The sequence below is a fragment of the Zingiber officinale genome, chromosome 4A, assembly GCF_018446385.1.
Source record: "Zingiber officinale cultivar Zhangliang chromosome 4A, Zo_v1.1, whole genome shotgun sequence".
NCBI classification, from domain to species: Eukaryota; Viridiplantae; Streptophyta; class Magnoliopsida; order Zingiberales; family Zingiberaceae; genus Zingiber; species Zingiber officinale.
This window is the reverse complement of record NC_055992.1, coordinates 97,556,290-97,572,564: the sequence shown is the minus strand read 5'-3', so window position 1 is coordinate 97,572,564 and position 16,275 is coordinate 97,556,290.

Sequence of the window (16,275 nt, the reverse complement as noted above, 5' to 3'; positions counted from 1 at the left end):
CATTAAAAATAATAAGCATTAACAAGTGTAGAAAAATTGACTAAGTAAAGGAAAGAAATTTTGGAGAACAGAAAATTTTTAGGTATACTGGGGAGTTTAAACTTATTAAAATAAGTTAATAACTTGTTCAAAATAAAGATTTTCAATAAAGAAATTAGAAATAATTTTCAAAGTTTACTAATTTCACATAATTTTCACACTTTACTATTTTTTTCATTAGATTTTCAAAAGACATAAAATTTGAAAATTCTAAAACAAAGTTACAACATTTTCAAAAATGGAAAAAAGTTCTGGAAAATAGTTTTAAAATTGAGTTTTGAAAATATTTTAACATTTTGAATAATATTTTAAAAATAAAAAAAAGATATAAAGGATGTTTTCAAAAATGTCTTTTAAAAAATTTAAGGGTTTCAAAAATAATTTTTAAGCAAAAGAATTTTTAAAAACTATGTCAAGTCGTTTTCAAAAATTTTGTCAAACTAATTTTTAAAACCTATCTTTAAAACTTTTAAAGACTAAGGAAGTAAAATTTTAAAATAATTTTGTAAAATATTAAAAAAAATGCAAGTAGTTTGCAAAATATTAATACTCTCCCTGAACTTGACAGTATTTTTAAAATAAAACAACTAGAAAGTATCCTTAACTGTCTAACCTTTAGTTACTTACTAACTATCAGAAGATAACAACTTTCACATGATTAGTCAGGTTAAGTTTAGTTGATTCAGTCAGTGTTTGACTAAGCTGAATAACGTAATCTAATTACTGTTAGTGTGGTTTTTAACGCCCAGACTTGTATTAATGCACTGATTTAAGCATCTTAAGTCCAGACAATCACCCTATGCATCTCATCGCTTTCTAAGTTTAGCAATTTACAAACAAAGTAATCTTAATGTGTTGGTGAGATGCTCAAGTTCTAGACTTATAGGAGCATGCATTCTAAAAATTTGATCTATACTAAGGCTAAAATTGATTTTGATTTTTTTTTTAAGTTAAAATTATTTTTAAAATAACTTTTAAGTTAAAGTAATTTTGAAAATTTTGTAAGTTAAAATATTTTTAAAATAATTTTTAGAATAATTTTAAGGTTAAAATAATTTTTAAGATAAAATGATTTTTAAAATAATTTCTAGAATAATTTTAAAGTTAAAATAATTTTTAAAGTAATTTTTAAGTTAAAATAATTTTGAAAATAAGTTTTAAGTTAAAATAATTTTTAAAATAGTTTTTAAGTTAAAATACATTTTAAAATAATTTTTATATTAAAATAATTTTTAACTTAAAATAATTTTTAAAAGAATAATTTTTAAAATAGTTTTTATGCTAAAATAATTTTAAAATAATTTTTAAATTAAAATAATTTTTAAAATAGTTTTTAAGTTAAAATAATTTTTAAAATAGTTTTGAAGTTAAAATAATTTTTAAAATAGTTTTCAAGTTAAAATAAATTTTAAAATAATTTTTAAGTTTAAAATAATTTTTAAAAGAATAATTTTTTAAGTTTAAAATAATTTTAAAAATAATTTAAAATTGAATTTTCAATTTAATTTGATTTAATTTAATTTAATTTAATTTAATTTTAATTTAATTCAATTAATTTAATTTAATTAAATTCAACTTATTTGAATTTAATTTTGGTCATTAGTTATCTCACCCTATCTAAGTTTTCAATCAGGGAATCCTATAATTTTTGTGAGATGAAGTTAAGTTCAATTTTTAAAGTTTGGTTTAACTTTGTGTTAGATTCAGATTTAGCTTTAGGCTCAATAAACATGCATTCTTTGGATAAACTTCTGGGCTATGGTAAGTCACTTAGACATCATTAGAGTAACCATGCCTTCGAGGTTTTTCAAATAGTCCTATCCACTGAATTTAGTACAAAACTTTGGTCTAACTAGTTAGGATCCGTAAGGGGTAGCTTCAGTTAATTCCACTCACCAAATGCACCAGGTCGAAGTCATATCTTTCTAAACATACATACACAAAGCTTCCCTAACATACTATCATCCAAAACTTCACTAGTACCGTAAGTCAAGTTAAAGTTTGTTTCTTTTTAAGCTAATCCTAATTACCCTGCCAGGTAGGTTAGTTTTGGAGGTGTCAACTAGTTTGGAGCCTCCCCTGAATTATTGATCAGGATTAAATTTTAGTTTTGGGTTTATGTCGATTATTTTTATAATTGTAGTAGACTTGATGGTATTTTTTAGTTAAGATTTAATATTTAATTTGTAATTTAAATTTAAAATTTTAATTTTGAATTAATTAAATTGGTCAAATTGTTCTTCTTTAAAAGAGTATATTTAATATTTAAAATTTCTTTCAATCTTAAGTTAAGGTTATTTTTAGTGTTTAACTTTTTATTAGTTTTTAAATTTGAATTGATTAAATTGTTCGAATTATATTTCTTTAAAGATTTATCTTTTAACTTTTTATTAATTGTTAATTTCAAATTTTTCTTTAGTATTTAATTTTGAATTTATTAAATTTGGTTTTGGTTTATTGAAGTGTTTGAATTTATCCTCATATTTTCTTTGTCTTTTAAGTTTACATTATTAGTTGAATTTATTATATTAGTCCTATCTTTAAAATTTAATTTTAAATTATCTTAGTTTTGGATAGAATTTTCTGGACTGATATTATCTAGATTATTAAATATTTTATTAAGGTATTTATTGATTTTATCTAAATCCATTTTCTCATTTTTAACTTTTAAATTCAAATTTATTTTAATGTTTGACTTATTTATGTCTAAATGTTCACTTAATTTTAAATTTTTTGAATTAACTAAATTATTTGAATTGATTTGGTCATTGTTCTATTTGACCAAGTCAAGATTGATGCCGATTTGATCCAAGTCTTGATTGACTTGATCAGAATCTAAATTATTTTGTGGTTTTGAATTTAAATCATGTAAATCTAGATTATCATGCACCATACTTGCGATAATTTCATACTTATCTGAATTATCATGCAGATTGTTTAAACTACTACTAATAGGGGTATTTTGGTAAATTATACTAACCTTAAGTGCATCCCCTAATTCAATAGACTTTTTGATTGGATTTGACTCGAGTCTAGATTTGATTTTGACTTGATCCTCTAGCTCTAACGACTCCTCGTGTAACTTGATCAACTGGGTCCAAAGTTCATGTGCATTCTTGTACTTTTCTATTTTGCATAAAATACTGTTAGGTAAAATATTACAAATAAGTTTACTTACATTTTTGTTCAGCTCTGAGTCCCGAGAAGATTTCCTCAATATCAGCAGATTATCAAAATTTAAACTTCCTAAGAACCATTACATGGCTCGCCTCTAGTAGTTGAAATCTTCTTGATCGTATGGTGGTGGTTCGTGGATGCTCCGTCCTTCTTGAATAGATATTGGTATACTTGCAAAAAATATAGACAAGAAGCAAATTCCAAGACTTTGTCTTGGGGTAAGCAGTATGGGAGATACAGAAATGAAGATATTTCACTAATTTTTTTAAAAAATAATAATACAAAATACTATGACAAAATTTACCAGAATGGTTATTTTGTCAATTTAAACTAATAGTGAAAAAATTGAAGTGAATTTTTTAAAAAAATATTGGAGGGGGAAAAAAGAAAGGCGGTTGCACCAATTCAAAGCGATACCTGCTTTGATACCACTTGTTGGATCGTGACGCACATGAGAGGGGGGTAAATCACGTGGTTTTAAAACACTTCTTTTCGGTTTTAAAAACTCGAGTACGCAATGGAAAGAAAGAAAGCATCAGAAAAACATGAGCGACTTTTACTTGGTTCGGAGCCTTCGGTGACTCCTACTACAAGGCCCAGTCCCGCAAACCTATCGATAGACAATCCATTAAAAACCTCTTCCGGTATCCCCAGAAGAGAGAATCGAATACAAAAGGTTAGGTCAAGTGCAACACACTGCACTTGCCCTTTTATAGTAGTTAAGTACAAAGACAAAAGTTACCAATAATTCTTATGGATTGAAATGAGAGTTCTTCTTGTGTTGATGTATATTTGCCGAGCATGACCAAAACTCCTCGGATCAGTCGTCGGACTTAGCAACTTCATAGTAGAGTCGTAGCAGCAATTGGGAGCAGTCGAAAGCTTGAAAGAATGTGCAGTAGCTAGTATGTAGTTGTTGTATCTATGCCTCCTCGAAACTACCTTATATAAGGCATGGAAGACACCTCCAATGAGGCAAAAATCAATCTCGACTTCACTGTGCCTTATCTTTGAACCGGTCAAATTCTATCCATGGAAGGCGCCTTCCATAGCCATGGAAAGCGCCTTCCATAGCCATGGAAAGCACCTTCCATGAACAATACCGAGGCACCTTCCATAGCTATGGAAGGCACCTTCGGGTAATGTTCATCCGAAGGCAGCTTTGCTTCTTTGCTTGTTTTCTTGCCCTATAATAAATGTGTTAGTCCAAAATACCCTGCAAGATAAGTGTTAGCACAATATAAAAAATAGAGTAATTAGTTTTTGTCCTCCCAGGACCAGGAACTAGTCAAAGTCTCAGTTTAGGGATCTCAAATGAACATAAATTGGACCGACGCCTACTGCCCCTCAAATGTGACTCATCCTCACAGTCACTCTCCTCTAGTGACTTACCTTTTGCCAGACATCCGATCAGCCCGTCGACCAGTCTAGACTTCGTGTCGACTATCCGATCATCCTGTCGACCTAGCTGGACTTCGTGCCAGCTATCCAGTTGGATTCAGATATCTGGTCAGCCCATCGACATATCTGGACTTCGTGCCAGCTATCCGATCGGCCCGTCGACCTAGCTGGGCTTCGTACCAGCTATCCAGTGGGCCCTTCGACTTAGCTAGATTTCTCCTACACTCTCAGTTAAAGTATTAGATCACAAAAAAACTAACTTAACCTACTTTGTCATTCATCAAAATCTGAGTTAGACCGTTAGTGCTAACTGTACCAACAGTTAGTGCATGTGGCCCAATAGGTTTCTGGTTTATCTTGGCCATCCATAATTAACTACTTAATTATAGAATGATTATGAGTAGCACCTAGTAGTACATTATGATCCCCAATTAGTCGGAAAAATCATTGTTGATCTTAGAACTAATTCTAAACCCTTCAGCAACTACAGTGAGTTGTGTCTTGTTCCTTTCACTCGTCCTATACCCACTTAGTTCAGAACATAGTCTATGTGTCTATCTCCACTAGACTGACTACCTCACACCTAGCCCAAATAATACTTCCTCGTTCTACGAATTTAAATTACTCGTACATGTGTACAAGAGTCTCATACTCTTAACATATGATACTTTGGCCAAAGACTTAGAGTAATAATCCTAACGAGTGGTCATAGGATATACATCTTCTCGCAAAGAGCGGTGAATCCTCTGTGGGCTATCCAAACATCTTTGGACATTTTGACTTATACCCAATCATCTCGGGTCCACACCTCAATGAGGTGCTTACTTAAGATGTTAAAGTATAAGTCTCCATGACTAAGATGAATTGTATACCTTAAGTCGAAAGAAACTTGCACTCATGCTGTAGTAAGAACTTCACAGACATATCCATATATATAGATAATCATATGCAGTCTTACAGTGAGTCACTCCAATGAACTAGTTACCATAATTAGCATTCACGTTTAACTCTCGATATCTCAATGTCTCTAGCCAATGAGAAAATAGCTACTTGGCGAACCAAGGAGTATAACTCGTGCTAGTCTTACAGAATTGATGATGTCCGAATGCATCAATTCAACGACTAGGGAAATTCTAATACGTTCATAATTTCACATATAGAGATTGTTGGGACTGAAAAGTAGCTAGGGGGTGAATATCTCGTCACGTGCTCGGTGCTCGTTGTAGCTTGTTTCTTCGATGGTGTGCAGCGGAAATACAAGAAACAGAACCATACAACGCTAATAAGGAGGGTTTACTTGGTATCCACCTCACAAGAGGTGACTAGTCCAAGGATCCATAGCTACTCACGCACCCTCCACTAAGAAATCACTCCTTTTCGGTAACTACCGAAGGCGGAGAAGCCCTACAAGCTCACAGTACAAGAAGAAAGAAAGGAACACAAATACAAGCAATAGCTTACAGGTTTTACAACTGAAAACCCTAACCCTAGCTTTCTTCTTCAGCTGTAGCTCCGCCTCTTGACTTGGAAGACCTCCAAGAACCTTCAAGAACTGGCAGTGAGAACCCTGTGGAGAAGCTTTGTGATCGCTGGTGAAGATCGGGAGAAATGGCCGAGAGTTCTACCGAAGGAATCGCACGCCTGCAGCCTTTATCTGCGCTAACGGTCGGATCCCGATCGATTGGATTACTCCCAATCGATCGAGGAGGCTTTGGATCGATCCACTGATCGATCCAGAGCGCCTATGTGTTCTCGGAAAATGCCTGGATCGATCAGTGGATCGATCCAGGGCTCATCGCGACAAATCACAGCTTCCCAATCGATCCACTGATCGATTGGGACCTCTAGATCGATCGACTGATCGATCCAGCAGGCTACTGTGCGCTCGCGATTGCCTCCCGATCGATCCACTGATCGATCGGGACGAAGGCTTCTAGCGGGGACACCCCAATCGATCGACCGATCGATTGGGCTCCCGCCAATCGATCGGCTGATCGATCTAGCTGTTGGTTTTTGCCCAAAACCAAGTCCCATGCCCCCAAACCGACATCCGGTCAACCTTGACCTGTTGGTTCATCATGCTTAGCATCCGGTCACCCTTGACCTGCTAGGACTCCCTCACCAAGTGTCCGGTCAATCCCTTTGACCCACTTGGACTTTTCCTCATGGTGCTAAGTATCCGGTCACTCCCTTGACCTACTTGGACTTTCACCAGATGTCTGGTTAACCTTGACTCATCTGGATTTTCCCCGTGCTTGGCTTCACTCACCAGGACTTCCATTCTACCTAGCTTCACTCACTAGGACTTCTCTTCTGCCTGGCTTCACTCACCAGGACTTTCACCTAGTTTCACTTACTAAGATTTTTCTTCTGTCTAGCTTCACTCACTAGGTCTTTCACCTGGCTTCACTCACCAGGATTTCCCTTCTGCCTAACATCCCAGTTAGGACTTCCCAGTCAAGTATCTGGTCAACCTTGACCTACTTGACTCTTCTTCAACCAACCTGATCAGACCCTGATCAGAGGGGAATTGCACCAACAATCTCCCCAAATGAACAACTGCATCATCAAACATCGAAACCCAAACCAAGACTCAAGCTTGGTCAACCAGGTCAGTCTTGACCTGAGGGATATTGCACCAACAGAGATAATCACTAGTTGTAATCTAATCATAATTTCTCTCATGCTATGAATTATATTGCGGGCATTCAGTAAATGAGTTTAAGACAATCAAACATATAACATACACTCAAATAGTGAATCTATATTTAGTAAATTCGTAAGGCGATTGCCTTAGGACATCCCTTTAAATCTAACAATAAGGACCCTGTTGGAACCTTGATGTCCGTTAGAGGGGGGGTGAATAGCGTCTCACCCAAATCGATCGCTTCCTATAATATTAGTTCACAGCAGAAATACAAAAACAAATACTAACAAGAGAAAGCAAACCTAACACGTTGATTTAACGTGGTTCGGAGATAAAGCTCCTACTCCACGGCTGTCCATAAGGTGGACGATCCCGATTCGTCAGTGGATGATTCCCCGGAAAATCTCCGGCTAGCTCAAGCTCCTTGTCGGTGGAGAAATCTTGCCACAAACACTTGAATACAAGCACATCGATCACACGAAGGCTTGGGAGACTCTAATAGGCTTTAACCAAGTCTATTTCGTCAATCATGCCCAAGCACCCCGAGCTCTATTAAATAGAGCTCGAGAAGAAAACACTAAGCTGTTTTCCCGCTACCAGTCAACTGGTGTATGCACGAGTCGACTGGTCCTTTAAGTGAAGCTGACCGTTACCCAACGATCGACTACCAGTCGACTGCTACAGTGTACCAATCTGTTGGTTAATCCTAAGAAAACATACCGGTTCCACTATACAAAAATTTTTTGTACAAGTGTCGACCCTTTCCTTAAATAACCTATTGTGTTCTTTAGAAGTTAAATTAGGAATCGCAGACGGAACTTAACATCATTGATTCCAAATTTAACTTATCTGCTCTTAATGGTTTAGATTTGAATCGCAAGCGGAACTTAACACTATTGATTCAAATCTACCTAGATTATTAATTCCATAAATATTAATTTCCAAAATTGGCTTCCAGGACTGCATGGCGAAGCACATGGCCTTCTTGGATATGGGAGCAACCACCACTGCCTAGGCAAAGCCTTTTAAGGAAAGCTAATATTTATTTCCTTAAATAACTCTAGGTTAACCGAAAAGAACAATCGAATCACAAATTTGAAAAAGAAGAAAACACAAAATCGAAAAACAAATTCGATAAACTAGATCTAATTGCCTCTTGTATTTAGAATTCTTACAAAGAAAATAACTAGTATGATGCAGAAGAAAATTACTAATTATACCTTCTCTTTGTAAGCTAATGACCTCGAGATCTTCTGCCGTATTCTTCACCTCACCTTGGACGTCGTGTGGGCGACGATCCTCTAAGATGAACACCACCCAAAAGAATCCTTCCTCTTCCTCTAGAATTCGGCCACCACCACCACCAAGGAGAAGAGAGCAAAGGGAAAGGGAGAAAGGAGAGGGCTGGCCACCAAGAGATCACCCAAGCAAAAGAATAAGAGTTGTATCTCATGAATCCCCCTCACCCCTTCTTTTATATTACTTGCCCAAGGCAAATAAGAAAAAAAAATTTACAAAAAATAAAATCATCCAAGAGTTTTTCCTTTTCCCTTTTAATTTTTCCTTTTCTTTCCTCTTAATTGAATCAATCATCAATCAATGGTTATAATCAATCCTATTTGGTTTAGGATTGGGATTGGCCGGCCCATTGCTTGGACACCAAGCAAGGTGGGCGGCCACCATATTTAGGAAAGAAAAATAATTTTTTTTATAAAATTTTATAAGAAGAAAACTCTTATAAAATTTTATAAGCTCTCTTTTCTAGAGTTAAAAAAGGAAAGTTTTAAAAATTAAAACTATGTTTTAAAATTTAAAACTTCTCTTATAAGATTTCCTTTTTTAACATGATAATAGAAAATTTTAATTTTAAAACTTATCTCCCTTTTTTTTTCTTAAACCATGAGGATGGTTAAAAAAGGAAAGTTTTAAAACTTTTAAAACTCTCTATTAAAACATGTGGCCTAATTCAAATAAAGATAGTTTTAAAAATTTTAATCTCTCTTTTAAAACTTATAGTTTTTTACAAAGAGAAGATTTTAAAAATTCAAAACACCCCTCCTATTTGAATTAATCTTGGTCGGCCCCTACAAGCTTGGTCACCAAGCTATAGGGTCGACCCCTATAAGAGGATGTGGCCGGCCATTGCTTGGTCACCAAGAAATGGTCCGGCCCCCTTCTTGGACACCAAGAAGAGCCTTACATTTGGATGGACTTGAGGCTATAATGAGGCTACGACAGGGACCTAGAGGAGAAATTGGTTTTGGCCTTCCGATGAGCTTGAGTATCCCGTGTTCGCCCTGAACACACAACTCAAGTTCATCGATAATAACTCATTCCACTAAAGAGTTATTATCGCACTACCGCACCAATCCCAAATTACATTATGGGCTCCTTCTTATCATGAGTGTGTTAGTCTCCCTGTGTTTAAGATTACGAATGACCACTAATTAAGTAAGTTACTGACAACTCACTTAATTAATATCTAGCTCCAAGAGTAGTACCACTCAATTTTATTGTCATGTGTAGAGAGCATGGGCATTACAAAAGCATGTGTCCTAAGTTGACCAAGAAGAAGGGTCAAGTGGCATCCAAAGATAAAGAGAAGTCAAAGGAGGTCGGTCTCATGGTACGTAAAGGCAATGAGCACATTGTGTGTTTCTCTTGTAATCAAAGATGACATTATCGAAGCCAATGTACAAAGGGGAAGAATTCGGCTAAGAACAAAGGAGGAAGCTCAAGTCAAGGGAAGCATCCAAGAATAACACTAAGGTACTACTAGGAAATTGTACTTATATAATTCATGATAAAAAGCATGCTAGTTCAAACTTATATTACTTTAATATTATTTATCATGAAAATATGAAGCATAATAGAGTTAAAAAATATATATAATGTATCATGCTAAAACTGTCGTACCTAAAGTTAGGAAGATAGATAATAAATGAGGCAATAACTCTAAGAATTTTAGATATATGCCTAAGAAAAAGAAAACTCAAGGATTTAAGGAAAAATCTAAATTTGAGGACTTATGAAAGGAAAATCAAGTCTTGAGGTCAAGACTTGAAAATTTGGAGAGGATCCTAGAAAAATTGACAATTAGTACTAAAGGATCAAAGGAGTCAAATCTAAGTATAGGGAAGCAAGAGTCATCTAATGACCATAGAGGTTTGGGATACAAATCTAAAGCCAAGAAGGATGTGACTTCATATCATAGGGTTCCATATAGTTATGAAATTAACCCTAGGTCTAGGGGTCAAGTCAAAGTTACAAGAGAGGTTATCCCTAGAACTAATGTGACTAAGGGTTCAAAAAAGTCTAAGAAAGTCACTAGGAAGGTCACAAGAAAAGTTATCCCTAGAGTTGACCTAGAAGAATTGAGCGTGACCAAGGAAGGTATCAAGGGGAGTTATCCCTAGTGAATACCTAGAACACCTAAGGAGCACCAATCAGTTTTGAGTTTATATGAGTGTGTTCTCTATACCCTAAATGAGTTTAAAGAGTATCAACTCTAATTGGAAGGGTAATTGACCCAACCTTGGTGAAGTTAACACTTGGAGGCATTTTCAAGGTTTAGTTAACCTTTAAAAATGTAGGTTTAATTGTTTGCTCTTTAGAAGAGTAAAACATGCCAAAATTTGAGGAATTGGACTTACTTAAAATTGGCACAAATAGGAAGAGGAAAGGAAAGGTCAAGTTGGGATTTTGGCTTTTTCTTGGGAAATCTAAAATTATTTTTAGCTTAGCGAATGATTTAAGGATAGAAACACTTAAATAGATAATCTAAGTATTTTATTTATGCTAAATTGTCATAATTGTTTGCTCATCATATGTCATGACATCATATGTTGTATTCATTTTTGTTATGAAAAAAAAAGATACCATGTCATCTCTGTTGGGTTGCAAGGTTGCAAACAAAGTCCCACATTGAAAACACATGAGAAAGATCATGAGTTTATAAGGGAAATATATCTCCATTGGTATGAGGCCTTTTATGTAGAGCCCAAGAGCAAATCCATGAGAGCTTAGACCCAAAGTGGATAATATCAAGCCATTGTAGAGATATCTTAATTCCTTTTAATCCTAACAATTGGTATAAGAGCCTGGACTGCTAAAGGTCTAACCGCTGACTGTGCACAAGAGTTATGGTCTAATTGAGTCATGTGAGTAGAATATTGACTTTAAACAAAGGAAGTGTGGACTCCCATGTTTGGATTAAGAGGACCAGACACTAGGTAGGAAGTCTTAGTAAGTTGAGTGAACCTAGGGCAGGAAGACCTAGTGGGTCGAGGATCGGATGTGGGAAGTTTGTGGTCCTTCGTTTGAGGGGGGATTGTTGGGTTGCAAGGTTACAAACAAAGTCCCACATTAAAAATACATAGGAAAGATCATAGGTTTATAAGGGAAATATATCTCCCTTGGTATGAGACCTTTTAGATAGAGTCCAAGAGTAAAGTCATGAGGGCTTAGACCCAAAGTGGACAATATCATATCATTATAGAGATATCTTAATTCCTTTTGATCCTAACAATGTCATACATACATCGTGTAACTATAATATGTTTTCTTTTAAAACTTATTCATTTTGATGTATGTCATAAATCATCATGCATTACTTTAAATTCCTTGTAATGAAGGGCAATGACATTAATCAACAAGTGACGTTCTAGGTAGATGATCAATTTTAAAAAGCCTAAATAGATATGCATGAACCCTTAGATTAGGGCATAACCAATATTTATATCTCACAAAGATCATAAGGTGATTTGTATGTTCCTTGATGCATATTAGATACAAGTGAGATGTTAGGATGGTGAACAAAACTCAAGATGTTAACTTAGTCATCTAATTGAGTTTTAATTTCATCAAAATACATAAATTATGTGTTATCCAATCGTTAGTAAAGCTAGTGTACAAGTTATGTGTATTTAGCCCAAATAACATGGTTGGAAGTTGATTTTAAAAATTATTTTAAAATATTTTTGGAAAACCTTGATGAAGGCTATATTTTAATAGGAATCATCATTGTATAGTTAGACATAAACCAGAGCAAAATATTAAAGTTTTCAAGAGTTTCCAAGTTTGTGTTAATCTTTAAAAATGAGATGTATTTTCATAGAAAACTTTCTCTAATAAAATATGTCATAAATAATGTCAACATGAATTTTCATGATTTTTAAACTTTTATAGAATTATTTAGGAATTTTTGAATTTTGATTGAAATTTGATTTCAAGAAATCAGACACCCAATCGACCAATTGATCGATTGGGGATGTTCAATCGATCAGTCGATCGATTGAACTAGGGTTTCTGCGAGCAGTATCTTATGGAATCGATCAGTCGATCGATTCAACCCTGTCTTGCTCGATCAGTTGATCGATTCAAGGGCATTTCCCATGAACAAAAGCTCACAAAATCAATCAGTCGATCGATTGAATCCCAACTTCAATTGATTAGAAAGGATAATTTTGACTGAAATGGTTTGATTCCAGTCCATTAAATTATTTTTAGTCATATTAACCATCATTAACCCAATGAAACTTATTTATGAACATTTATGGATAGTTTTCATGATGAAAACAAGATTAGAATTGTTAAGAAAGATTAAGTTGAAGTTTAGAATGAAGTTTGCATTCAATATTGATTCTTGAATCTCAAAATTTTAAATTTTTGGGTTTCCTAAAGGTTTAGGAATTTCAAGTCATTGTTGGTGCAATAACAGAAGGTTAGAGTATGTTTCGAACAATAAGTGAGGTTGTGAACAACATGAGATTACTCTTAAGGAGAAGAGTTTTTGATGTGTGCCAAAGGGGGAGAATGTAGGATTTAAGTTAGGAAATTCTTCATGTTCATAAGAGAAGCATGTGAAACCCTTATGTTAAGCGAGAGAATGATGGAAACTCTCATTCATACTTTAGCATGAAGAAGAAGTTGAGGCTATGAGATTAACCTAACTTAACCGTATTGTCAAATATTAAAAAATGAGAGATTATTGGTGCAATTTCTCCTAGGTCTAGATGTTTGAGTTTTAATATTTGACAATGTATGGAGATTGCAAGTGTAATTGTCTGTTTGGGGAGATTATTAGTGTAATTCTCCTCTGGTCAATATTTGACCAGTTTGATGTGACAAGAGTCAAATATGTCAAGGTTAACTATATATTTAACTAGGAAGTCCTAACTGAACGTTAGACAAGAGCAAGTCCAACGGGAAGGTTGACAAAAGATGAAAAACCAAGTTGGTCAGTCTTAACTTGACCTTGTGACTGTTGGGATTTTCGAGCAGTAAAAATCACATTTTGCGTTACGGAACCCCCGAAATCCCATGCCACCGGATCCGTGCGAATATTAAAAGTTTTACATGTACAAGTTTTCTAATCCTAGATCTACTTTAGATCTACATGTTTAGGGTTTATACCTTTGAAGCTAAGCCCTTCGCAAATCCCGCTCGTCCAAGTGTTGTCGGATCTCGAGTGTGTTCAAGTGTACACACCTCTAGTAGTATCCACACAAACAAGAAGTGATTCTCAAACCACTCTAGATGGAGAAAGAGAACACCACAAGTGTGCTAGCACTCCTAGGGCTCTCGAATGGGATTGGAAGAAGAAGATAGAGAAAAGAAAAGATAGAATGAATCTCAAACACTCTTCTTATTCTTCTATATGACTATCACTCTATCTTTCTTCTTGGAACTAAAACTCACTAACCTAGTAACCTTCTTGCCTTGCTTGGGGCTCTCGGCCAAGAGATGAGAAGGAGCAAGATGAGAGCTAAGGAGGAAGAAGCATTCAATCACCAAATCAACGCTACAAATGAAACTCATATTCATTTATGTGGCCGACCACACATGGAATGCCAAGGGTCTTTGACTCTTGACATTCCATGCCTCTTGATCTCCTTTGATGATGTAGAGATGATGTGACAAAGCTAGTCATGCCATGTAGGAAGAGTCAACATTCATGATGTGGCATTTGGTCAAGTCAAACTTGATGTTTCAACTTCCTATTTTGGTCAAGTCAAACTTGACCACTTCTCTTCTTAGGTGAGTTAAATCCAACATTTGATTCAAATCAATTTCAATTCAATGAATCTCAATTCATTAATATAAATTGACTCAATGAATCAACTTTAAATTAGACTCATTCAACAATTGAATCTAATTGAGTCTAACTCAATAAGTCTACTTTGGATTACTCTTAATCCAATTTTGATTCATCACATGAACCTAATCCAATTGGTTCATCATATGAACATAATCTCCATCCACTTGTTCTTTGTGTGTGACCCAATAGGTTCTTGTAACGTTGGCAATGTTTCTAAATCTTATTTAGAAACATAAACAATGAGCGACATCTAGCAATACATCATTGCTATCCAAGTTACAAGAATGTTGAGATCCAACATCACCTTGTTGTTGGAGTGTATACTAAAAGCCTAGCTTTTGTAAACATTTATTTTTGAAATAAAAGAATCACATTGGTCAATATCTGTATTTATTTATTAAATGTTATTGTTCAATTAATTTATATAGTAGATAACATGGAGCATAGTGTTACACTCAGAAGATCATGTTGTTGGTTCTCTATAAATTATAAACAGTTGCTCACGATTAAGATGAAAAGGAACAAACCATCAGAATAGTCGTAGTGTAATTAAGTATTAGTTTATCTTGACTAATAAATTACACTGATACACTTTAAGTGTATTGAGTAGGATCATTTAGGTAAGTTCTTTTTGTACTAACTTAGTAAAAGAACTAGACCTTAGTTATTATGGAAGTGTGTGCTCTTAATCCTAATATAATAACAAACACATATATTTAATATTTATTTCTTTAACTTATCAAAGGGTGAGGTTTAGCTCGATAAATCAATATGCCCGGTAAGTTGGGAAATGATATTACTTATAATGTGTGTTGTTGATTATAGAAGGAATCTGTGTCTTAGTTATCTAGGTTGAGAATGCCCCCAAGAGGAGCTCATAAGGATTGTCATGTTAAACCCTGCAGGTGGACTTAGTCCGACATGACAATGAAGTTGAGTGGTACTACTCTTGGAGATAGATATTAATTAAATGAGTTGTTAGTAACTTACTTAATTAGTGGACATTCGTAATCTTAAACACAGGGAGACTAACACACTCATGATAAGAAGGAGCCCATAATGTAATTTGGGATTGGTGTGGTAGTGCGATAATAACTCTATAGTGGAATGAGTTATTATCGATGAACTTGAGTTGTGTGTTCGGGGCGAACACGGGATACTCAAGCTCATCAGAAGGCCAAAACCAATTTCTCCTCTAGGTCCCTGTCGTAGCCTCATTTAAGCCTCAAGTCCATCCAAAGAAAGACCCTTCTTGGTGTCCAAGAAGGGGGCCGGCCCATTTCTTGGTGACCAAGCAATGGTTGGCCACATCTCCTCTTAATAGGGCCGACCTTATTGCTTGGTGATTAAGCTTGTAGGGGCCGACCACAATTATTTCAAATAGGAGGGGTGTTTTGAATTTTTAAAATCTTCTCTTTGTAGAAAACTATAAGTTTTAAAAGAGAAATTTTAATTTTTAAAACTATCCTTATTTGAATTAGGCCACATGTTTTAATAGAGAGTTTTAAAAGTTTTAAAACTTTCCTTTTTTAACCATCCTCATGGTTTAAGAAAAAAAAGGGAGATAAGTTTTAAAATTAAAATTTTCTATCATCATGTTAAAAAAGAAAATTTTGTTAGAGAAGTTTTAAATTTTAAAACATGGTTTTAATTTTTAGAACTTCCCTTTTTTAACTCTAGGAAAGAGAGCATTTAAATTTTATAAGAGTTTTTTCTTCTTGTAAAATTTTATAAAAAAATTATTCTTTCCTAAATATGGTGGTCGGCCACCTTGGTTGGTGCCCAAGCAAGGGGCCGGCCAAAACACAATCCTAAACCAAATAGGATTGATCACAACCATTGATTGGTGATTGATACAATCAAGAGAAAAGAAAAGGAAAAATAAAAAGGGAAAAGAAAAAACTTTTGGATG